The sequence below is a fragment of the Plectrocnemia conspersa genome, unplaced genomic scaffold (genome assembly GCF_051122295.1).
Source record: "Plectrocnemia conspersa isolate PC_06_02 unplaced genomic scaffold, ASM5112229v1 ptg000011l, whole genome shotgun sequence".
Classification (NCBI taxonomy): Eukaryota; Metazoa; Arthropoda; class Insecta; order Trichoptera; family Polycentropodidae; genus Plectrocnemia; species Plectrocnemia conspersa.
This window is the reverse complement of record NW_028277175.1, coordinates 27356808-27368050: the sequence shown is the minus strand read 5'-3', so window position 1 is coordinate 27368050 and position 11243 is coordinate 27356808. Positions and strand designations below refer to the sequence as shown.

Below are 11243 nucleotides of genomic sequence, written 5' to 3'. Positions count from 1 at the left end.
GAGTATGACGTTGTGAACATGTGAAATATTTAAAAACTTGTTTCGTAAATTTAAAGCAGGAAGAATTAACGTCCATGTTGAATAAATAAGTGGAGTACCATCCGTTAGCACAGATCAACCTTTTTAATAATTTAATAAAAATACGTTTACCAATCTATGGAATTTATAAACCATCTAAATATTTGTCCGGAGATATTTTTTATAACACAGTAAAATTAAGATCAAACACAAAAAACTCGTTCCTAGATGAGTCCATGGTGACTATGATAAAATTCAGGTCCATGGTGACTATGATAAAAAATAAATTAATGTAGTGTTCTAAAGGTATATTTATATTTTAAAATACAGTGAAATCTTAAATTGCAAGTAATAAATTTACGAGAGCTTAGCAACAGGAGCAGAAATTTTAAAGCAATTTTGACTTGATAAACGAGCGATGTCTCGCAATACGAGCAGTAATTGCATCACTTTCTCTCCAGTTGAGCCAATGATTCATCTCGACAGTCGATGATTATTCTTGCAGTGAAGATATACTGTGCCTTATGGAACTTTTTTAAAATACGTTTTCTTCAATAATATAAATAATTTTACAAACAGAATAATTGTTTATAATATATATGTTACTGGTTTATTACAATTTGGTATTTGCTACAATTTAATAAAAAAATAACAACATGAAATAAAACTTTAAGGCAAAAAATCAAAAATCTTTTACAATTTAAGTAAAAAAAAAAAAATATAGGAATAAAAAAAACAATAAATCAAGTGATAATTTAAAATTGAATAAATTTAATGCTTTTAACACTTTCTTCTTGAGACAACAATATTACTGAATGTATGCTATCACTGATTTTATATTTTCTGGCGTTCTAATGGTCTGCAAGGTAATTTTGTTTAGTGTGGATCTGGTTGCATAAAGATTAAAAATTCATTTGCCGATTCGGTACACTGGAATATTTTTTGGGTTGTTACCATAATGCGCTTGAACAACAAACCGTATCAGTACAACTCATGATGAGTACTTAAAACCTACTCTTTATACAGTCTACATAGCACTCCCTCGAAAAATGAAAATCTTTATGCTTCACTTTGTAGTAAATATATTGTATATATGATAAATATACATGAAAGCGTCAGATTAATTTAAAGACAAATTCAACAATGTTAATATAGGTCAAATCAGTTGCAAAGTGTAAAGGATCATGATTCTCAGTATTTTGTAATATTATCCATTATATACATATGTACTTAAAATGCACTCAAAGAACGTCGGTTTTTAACAAGAAAAACATTTGATCAGCAGAATATTAAAAAATAACATGTTGACTCTTAAAATAATAACAAATAAGGCGCAATTATAAATAGCCTAGATATCGAAAAATATTTACAGTTATAATATTTTGCACATGTATATTATTTAGCGTTTAAAGAAAACACCTGTCATTTTTTGCACATCAGCAAAAGCTGAATCATTCGCTTAATATTCAATAGTCGATATTCGTGAATGGAAAATATTGATACTATGACCTAATTTCTAGCTTGGGTTTTTACTTGCACCGCCCCAAATATTTTTTCAATTAAGCTACATTTAAAATATGCAATAAGAATATAATTATTATAAAAATGTTTTAGGTTATATTGCGTTCAAAAAGTCGGACGAGAATGGATCAACATTATCCGACAGGTGGTTAAGTAATTAGATTGCTGTACTTGTCTAATACACCTGTTCTTGTTAACAAAACAATATTTGAGAACCTAATGACAGAGTATGTCTAGAATATCCGGTGAGTTAAAAAAACGGTATCAGAAGCTAAAAGAAGAGATTGATCAGTTATTGGATATATGTATGTTATTATATACTGACTTATTTTTTATTCAATCAAAAAAAATTTGAGGATCTTCTTTAGAAGATGAGCAACTTTGTTTGGGGTGCGATTTAACAGGGAATTATTTTGAGTTGTATGTGCATTTAAATAAATACTTTGTTTCATGAAACGAATTGTTTGTGTATTTATTTAAGGTAAATCTTCGGATTTTTTATTCGGAAGATTTGTTGCAGAGAGTTATTCATGGGGTGATCACTGTTCTGATCAATGCTCGCTCGCACTTAATCTTTTCAACAGTAATGCACAAACAATTCGTTTTATGGAACAAATATTTTATATATTGCTCATTTATTTTTACAAACAGCCTTGTTAGCTTTTTCTTTAGTTACTTGTTTTTTTAGTGTAGTACTCGTCAGGTACTCAATTTGGGTTCTCTGTTGTTACTTTTCATACACATGCATATGCTGATGAGAATAAAGTGTTTTAGATTATTCGCAGAAATGCGGATTCATTGCCTTTACAAAAATATTTGCTAAAAATAATCATTGAATAATAAAATCCTTCGGTAGCAGTTTCTCCTCCTCAAAAATTTCGTAAATGGCCTTTGAACAAAATTTTCGAAATGATCTTTTTACTTTAGTTCCCACAGCAATTTGTCTTCCTCAAGCAAAAATTTCCGTGATGACCTTTATATTTTTAAAGTGTTTAATATATTTAAAATCTGATCATCTTATACTACAAGTATTTTAGCTTGAAATAGAACACCTAAATCAGATACCAATTAATTTAAAATTATATATTATTAGTAATAAACATTTATCATTGTTTGCACTCCCCTGAGTACAGCATTTCACTCGCTAACAAATCGATATTTCGAGTACTTGTGAGTATCTTAACTCTCAAAGTAGTTTGAAGGGTCAAACGAACTATTTCATGAATGTGTTCGCACACAAAGCAAGATCGGCGGAGTATGCAGTGATCCTCCGATTGAACACCCCTGCCGAGACCGGTTCAAGCGTGTCGATAAATATGTATGTAAACACTTGTAAGCACCCACAGCTATCAATCAAGGCGCGTAGATACAGATCGGTAGATTAGCATCTCGTTTGATAACTGTTATCGGGGCGGTTAAGTGACACGCGTCAAAAGTTTCGACGGTTCTAATCAAATCTGAAGTGTGTATACTGTAGAGTTTCTTGTTAAAAAATAGGTATGAAAACCTGATATATGTACTTCTAATTACCGTGATCAAAGTACAAAAAATGTCGATTGTTGTATGTCATATATGAAGCAGATTAATTTTAGTTTATAAATTAATATTATAGTTGAATTTGCGGTTGTGTAATTTATGCTGACATGAAATATTAGCGTCATATCGCTGGTTCAGAAAAAATGTTTTTAGCAGACAACGCAAATGCCATTGTTTTCATGCTTCGGCGTAGTAGCAAAATATCATTGGTGTTTATGAGTTGTCGATTGTGCAATTTAATTACGACACTTATTGATCGACAAAGTAACGGTAAATATTTTTTTATGTTATATTAAATCCTAAATTTAAAATATCTATTTTGCAAATGTATGACCTATATTTTCCTCTTTGTTACAATTTTTTTTGTCAACAATTATTATTTTTAACAAAGAGATATTTTAAGTTTGATGATCGTGGAATTTTATTCATTCATTCCCCTTAGATAATAAATCTGTATCATTGTGAATTTCTTGTTGATTATATATGATACCTGATCTTTTTTTCATCTTTTGAGATCGAAGTAAAGTAACATATAATACTATGTCTACTTGGAACAAATCCAATGAATAGTAGAAATAAATGCTTTTAACCTGATTTCTTTTCTAATGGAAAGTCCTTGGATTGCTTCAAAAACGTATCTCTTACACTTTTTTATTTGTCCACCTCTACGCATTAGTTGCCCACTGTACTCAATTGCGGAACTGCGGTCTGACAGTACAGAAGCTAGAGGAGAAATCGGATACGTCTCGGCGCCTTGGTCCGTCGCTGTCAAACCTGTCAATGTGACGGTGCTCGCACATTATGGAACAAGCAGTTGTGGCACGTTCACACCGATTCAATGAGCAATGTAAAATCTGTAAGTAGTTCATTAAGCATTTATTACTACCAATAGCTTCATTATTTCTGTATGAGTTGAGATGTTATCTAGAAAAAAAAACATAATTCTATCAACCTAGTGATATACAATAGTACCTACTAAATAATTAAGGTGCACTGAATCGTCTCACTTCTGAAATAATACATTGTATTTTTTTTTGTATTTTTAAAGTGTGTTTATGTCCTTCTTTTTTAGCAGTTAATAAATTGGAATTTAATAATAGAATTATTGTATTTAATTAGTTAATATTATAAAATAGACTAGCGGTCGGTCTTTCACTACCGTGAGGTACCGCAGCTGAAGCGTGTGCAAATACCGGACGCTCAACAATTATTTTTTGTTCTAATTTTAGTATTTATTTCTTGAAAATAGATATTCGAACCATTGTGTCTTTCAATATTATTGAAGTTTGAGTTAAGCTCTTAAAGTTTCAAGGTAACTTTTTGGCTGAAAAAGCGGATGATTTTACATAATTAGTGTATAATTTATATAATATTATAAGTAATAAGTGATTTTCAAACAAATTATTTCTGATTAATACTTAACGGCAAATAAGATTCGAGATTGTACAAGTTTGGTATTATTTGGGGTACGGTTTAGGTACATATTGTTTCGTTATTTACATCGAATCAGATCCAGTGGTGTAGTTCTAAAAAAGTACCGGAACGCTTCTCTTTAGGATGATTAATGAGATTTTAGTTTATGTGAACCCGGAGGCGAATATCCTGGTTATTTGTTTTTATTGCATTGCGGTAGGGTTGTGTAGTGTTGTTGATGTCTATTCAATTTAACTCAAAGATTTTCTAACAAATCATACTGGAACCAGTTCCGGTCGTGAAAAAAAAGTCCGGTACTATACCACTGATGATGACCCCAACATTCGAGCTTGAAACATCGGCAAAATAAATTAAATAAAAAAGGCGTGATATGCAAGCTCTACCACCTCGCAAAGCTAAGCATGTGATGAATTTCGTTAAAAACTCAAAATTCGTTAAATTATCATATATACATAATTGAAATATACCGAAATTTAAGGACATGATAGCTGCTGTAATTTTTATTCTATCGATATTAAAAAATAATATAGTATATGTATATATTTTTTTTAAAATAAATTTTGTAAAAAATTTGAAATTAAAAAATCACAATTGTATTGTTTAATTGTATATTATTGTTATTTATGTGGGTTTTTGAAGACATGGTGATGTAGTTTTAGTTATATTGAACATTTTGGTCAAGTTTTTAGCCAGACATATCTACCATCTTGTTTCAAAATGGCGGCTATTCAAGCGGTTAAAATCCATATTCCGTTGAAAAATTCAACTTTTTAACAATTTAAAGAAAATGTTAGTTAAAATACAGTTGAAATTAAAATTTACGTGTGTTTTGGAAGACACGATAACTGCCTTAGATTTATTCATATTGCCATAAAATTTATTCTAAAAATAGATCTTGTTAATATCTCCGCTTGAGCTTGCTTGTTTAAAAATAATTTACATTATTTTTTGTTATTTATGTGGAATTTTTAAGATATAATTTGTAAGAGATTTTGCCAGCGGACAATATACTATCATGGGTGCTCACATCCTGAGAGAGACTCCACCATACAAGCGCCGTAGTAGAAAGGAATCAACCCCCGAAATACTGTTGCTGCCACGCGACGAACAAAACACCGACAACATCCACGCGGCGGCTTCTCCACCACCGCTCGGAAAAAATGATACTCGCCGATCATTGTAGCTGCATTATATGTAATATAATCTAATCAAATTAACACTAGTTTCTATTTGGGTCTTACTGGCTGCAAAGTCACATCCCCAAAGGGTTCAAAACCCGAAAAATATATTTTAAACATACTTTATATTATATAATGTATGTAACGATATTTGAGAACACGTTTTAAAATAACGATTAATCTAATAATTAAAAAATCGTTTTTTTTTGTAAAAAATCTTCGAAAAACGAAAAGGTTAAAAATGTTTATTTAGATAAATTAAATCAAACAAAGGTAAGAATTTGTAGCTTCGCTTCAAAAAATCCTAGCGAAATATGTAAAGAGTACAAAATTAATTTATCGCTATTATAAAAAAAAATTTAAAACACTTTTAAATACATAAATCTACCAATTTCTGCCGCCTTTGCAGAACAGATTTTTTTTTGTTAATTAAGGTCCAACGGTTTTCGTGAAATTTCATTGGAACTATTAATGGATATCGTTAATGGACATCCGAGGGCGACGATTTTGTGTGGTCCTGACAAATATTTTATTTTTAATTTATTTTAACTTGATTTTTATTTATGTATTAGAAAAAAATATACACAATGCTGTATTTATTATATTACAAAAATAGAAATGTTTGGGTTACATTAAAAAAAAAATTTATATACATTTAAAGTTATGTGGCACTCAAATAATTGATAATTAAGACAATTTTGCTAAGCATATTTTAATTCTGTTTAAGTTAACTGCATTATTTTTTAATACGTTTAATACACATTTTAAAGCATAAGTAGTTTATTTTTTTTAGTATTAAAATAAAACTATTATTTTTTTTTTTTTTAGTAATATATAATAAAAGATTGTAACGATGATTTGGGGTAGAGTCCCACTCTTTATTTTTGTCTAACATAAATTCAAAATCAGACATTTTTGAAACGTCGTTATCCTCTACAATGTATGACTTGGGGATACTTCACCTGCTCGGTGGATGTATTCGAAATTGACCTGTTTTTTTTGTCGAATGGTTAGTTTGTGCAATTTTTTTCGATAAGCTTTTCTGATTATTTCATTGTAGTGCCGATAAAAAAACACACTATTATAAATTTTATTTTTAGAATTAACATAACATTAACATGAGTTGTTTATTATGTTACTCACCCATAATGGCAACGATTATGGGTGGTCCCGACAGCGACATTCCTTTGAATTTTACCCCGATAAAATTAAATTTAAATTAATATATCCTTGTCTTGTTGGTTTTATTTTATTTATTATGTATCATACATATCTATACATATGAATATCAATAAAATAATACTACATATACAGATATTCCCTCATCTGAATTTAACATTTTACAACAACTACACAGTTTTAAACTAAAGCAAATCATATTAAGGCTTTAAAACTATATTTCAGTTGTGATGTAGGTGAAATGAGTTGCGTAGCAAAGATTTTTTCTGGATAACTTTTTGCATCAGTGTGAATGCGGCACTACGATGCATTTTAATGGTGTTATGTGTAAGTAGCCAGTGGTCAAGATAGTTATTGGAAAACGGCGAGGACATCGCCAGGACCAATTGGCTAATTATCCAAACAGATCGTGCAGAGATAATGCAGAAGAAAACCGGTTGGCCCGGGACAAAATTGTCTAATTGACATGTCTGCGCTCCGGTGACGGCAATTAACAATTATGATTAAGTTTAGAGATTGCTGCTGTATCGTGACGTTCATCTTATCACGTACGTGTTGCGCCAATAACAATACGGTTTTATTTGGACTACTGGGGAGACTGCATAAATTAAGATGTCTCGGAATGCATGCTGCAGAAGGAATTGTCTGTAAGATGTCTTTTGAGATATAAGGCATTAAATCTATTGTGCAACAATTAGATTTTATTGCTTGTTCACTATATAGTTTATAACATGATGGTAAAGATTCGTAGAATTAGGCTGTGTTATGTCTTTTATACTTGCTGAGTGTATATAAGTGCACGCAGCCATTCGTACCGTAAATGCTCAGTCCATCGCGTTGTAAAATATTTAAATACTATGCAAGAAAGAAGCAAAGGTTTTTGCTTTTTAATATTTTTTGTTTGATGACATCAAGTTTTTATTTTACCATAGAACAAATATTTTTTAAAAACAAGTTTTTTTCAAGGTATAAATTAGAATATGCGAGCCAAATTATCCAAGTAGGTCTATAGCAGAAATCTAGATTTATTTTTAATTAAAACAGTCTAGATGAGCACCGTTCTAATAAAAGTTGAAGGTCAAAACGCAGAAGCTTCTCTGGCGCCAGGTGAGCTAAGCACGCGGAAGTGAGCGTCCGATAGACCACTTTGTCAAACGCTCCATCAAAAGACGCAAAGTCCATCTTAAAAAAATTAAGAATAAAAAAATATTTTATATAAATTTAATTTCATCGCCAATAATATAAATCAATAGTATGAATTGTATAATATATTTAAACAAAAAAAGTTACACAAGGAAGCAAACTTTTTATAATGTAGTAATTTTATATGAGTGAGTTTGCCGAAAATGGTAAGTAGTATCGATTTTGACGTGGGCGACGTTCGTTCGTTATCTGCTTTTTTTGGTTGCTTATCGATTTTTTATTAATTTTTACGTGTTGTATATTAGCTCATGTGGCGATGACTCGTTATTAGTTAGCTTCTTATCTAATGATATTTCGCGGTTGAAGGGTCACACGTGCGCTAAAAATTGGCGACTCATTGCACATTTTTTATGAATAAACACCATTATCAAAACATTACCTATAATATGTGATGAAACTGATTTTCCGAAACAATAATATTGTTTCGGAAAATCAGGTTAAATTCTGGATTATGAACGCCGTAGCTCAATTAGGGTTGACGTGAAGGGGGAAGCGGCTGCTTTTTCATTCGATGCTCGGTGTAGCTCTGCTTGGTGCTAGTTTGGGTGAACTCTCGCGTGTCCTAAGGAAGGAATAATTGCTGGAAGTGCATGATGTAGGTTCATGTCAGAAGAGAATATCGAATGGAAGTGATATGCGCTTATTATTTTATTCGCTCAGTCTCGATGCAAAGACCAATTATAAAAATTTGGAGGTATTTAATTTTGAATCGTTGCCGTTAATTTTTTGAGCAGTTGCAGGTTTGGTAACCTTGTAAGCCTTTCATGCATTCCACTTACTTCAAATATCAGATAAATATAATATATATGACGTTAATATTATGAAAAAAATATAAATATAAATAAATTGCCTAACCATAAAATTATCTTTATTATTATTTTTCTAATCTAATTCCTAAATATTTATTATGTATTATATAGTAATTTATTTTGTTAACTATTTCTATGATAGAATTATCTATTACTATTTTTATATTATTATCTAACATATTTTGTAATTAATTTAAGAAATTTAAATTTATAATAAATTTAATATTTAGTTTAAGTACATTATTTTTAAACCATTTTTCTACAAACAGTCGTCTGCGAACAGATGTATTTTACATTTTTTTTATTATTAACATATAACATGAACAGCAAAGGTCCCAATTTACCTGTGGTACACCGTGAGATATTATTTTCCATTTGTAATACGCATAATTTATTTAAAATTTTTGCTTTCCTCTTTAAATAATTATTACGCTATCTTAAAATTATTTTACTTATACAAATATTCTCCAATTTCTTCAACATTATTATTCTATCTATTATTTTAAAGGCTTACTTATTATTATTATTTATTTTATTAATTTATTTAGCTTAATAGCTAATCTTTACATCTAACAAATTTAGTAAACATATATAAAAATATATAAAAAATACATAACAGAAAGAAAAAATAAAAATATACAATAATAAAGTCTTAATATTATAATTTATTTCTATATGTACGAAGGTGTTTTTTTATTCCATTTATGAAACCCGTTATATTTTTGCTGTTTCGGATTTCTCTTGGAAGACTATTATATAAATCAAAACCTCCGTACATAATTCCCCTAGCCGTACTCGTTTTCTTATACTTAATTATCTTTAAATTTTCTTTATTTCTAGTATTATATTTATGTACATCTTTATTTCTTATTAAATACTTATTAAAATATTTTGGTAACATATTATTTTCTAGCTTATATATAAATACTAAAACATTCATACTCAATATTTCTTGAACATTCAACCATTCTAATCTATCAATCATACTTTTACAATTAGTTAATCTATTTTTATTTAAGATTACTCTCATTGCCCTATTTTGTAGTTTTTGCAACATTTGTTTATCTAATTTATTTAACATATTTAAAAGTGTTGCACAATAATTAAAATGGGGCAATATTATACTATTGTAAATTATTTTTTTTTTATTTATACTTAATATATTTCTTAATCTAGATAATAAACCTATTTTTCTACTATTTTTTTTTAATATGTAATTACAATGTTCTTTAAAATTTAATTTTGTATCAACAATTACTCCTAAATATTTGATATTATCCACTATTTCTATACTAGAGTTATTTATTACTATTTTGGTACTATTATCTAACACATTTTTATACTTAATAAACATACATTTAGTTTTATTCTCATTTAATTTAAGTACATTATTCTTTAACCATATTTCTAATATACTTAATTCATTATTTAAATTATTTACAATTTCTTTAATGTTATCACCTATGCAATACATTAATGTGTCATCCGCAAATAGATGAATTTTACATTTTTTCACGTTATTAACTATATCATTAATATACAAAACAAATAACAATGGTCCCAATTTAGACCCTTGTGGTACTCCATAAGACACTAATTTCTCTTCATAATATACATTATTTATTTTAACTTTTTGTTTTCTTTTATATAAGTAATTATTAAACTTGAAATACAAGAAAACTGCTCCAATGATTTTTTGTATCCTTGACTAACAACCAATCATTTAAAACTACTTGTAATGCAGTCTCAGTGAAATGTTTTTCTCTGAATCTTGATTGTTGTTCAGATATAAAATTTTGATAAATAATGAAATCATTTAACTAATTAATTACTACTTCTTCCATCACCTTTTCTATTAAAGCAACATATTAATTGGTTTAATATTATTATTCTATTTACTGTATTTAATTTTATGTATAGGTATAAAATAGTAGCAATCTTTACATTATCAGGTATTTCTCCTTCGGAAAATGCATATTTTACTAAATAATGTAATTTAGTTCCTAGTATTTCTCAAGTTTATTTAATTCTATTTATTTACATCTAATTATACAGTACTGGTTCCTTTTTTAATTTACAAATTATGTTATGAATTTCTTCTTAAGATACTGATTATGATATAAAGTCGCTGATGAAACAAATTGGTCCAAGGATTCATTATAAAATCATAGCTGAAAAATTATGACCTAAAAGTCGCCCTAAAGTGCCAACAGCAAAAATGTTCTTCTTACTGTTGTGGGCCAATAATTATTGGATTTACGATATTGCATCCACACTTGTGAGTTTTTGGTCAAAAACGACACCATCGTGATGCCGCACCCAATGTATTCCGCAGTGAACTAAAGATTATATCAAACAGTGCATT

At 28.9% G+C, this 11243-nt stretch overlaps 1 long non-coding RNA gene across 1 annotated transcript; it reads left to right on the top strand.

The window, feature by feature from the left end:
* Positions 1 to 2911: 2911 nt before the first annotated feature.
* Positions 2912 to 5722, top strand: LOC148230132 (uncharacterized). Its single transcript, XR_015811437.1, has 4 exons — positions 2912 to 3036; positions 3152 to 3345; positions 3752 to 3931; positions 5483 to 5722. It is a non-coding gene; the product is annotated as an uncharacterized LOC148230132 (long non-coding RNA).
* The last annotated feature ends 5521 nt before the right edge of the window (positions 5723 to 11243 follow it).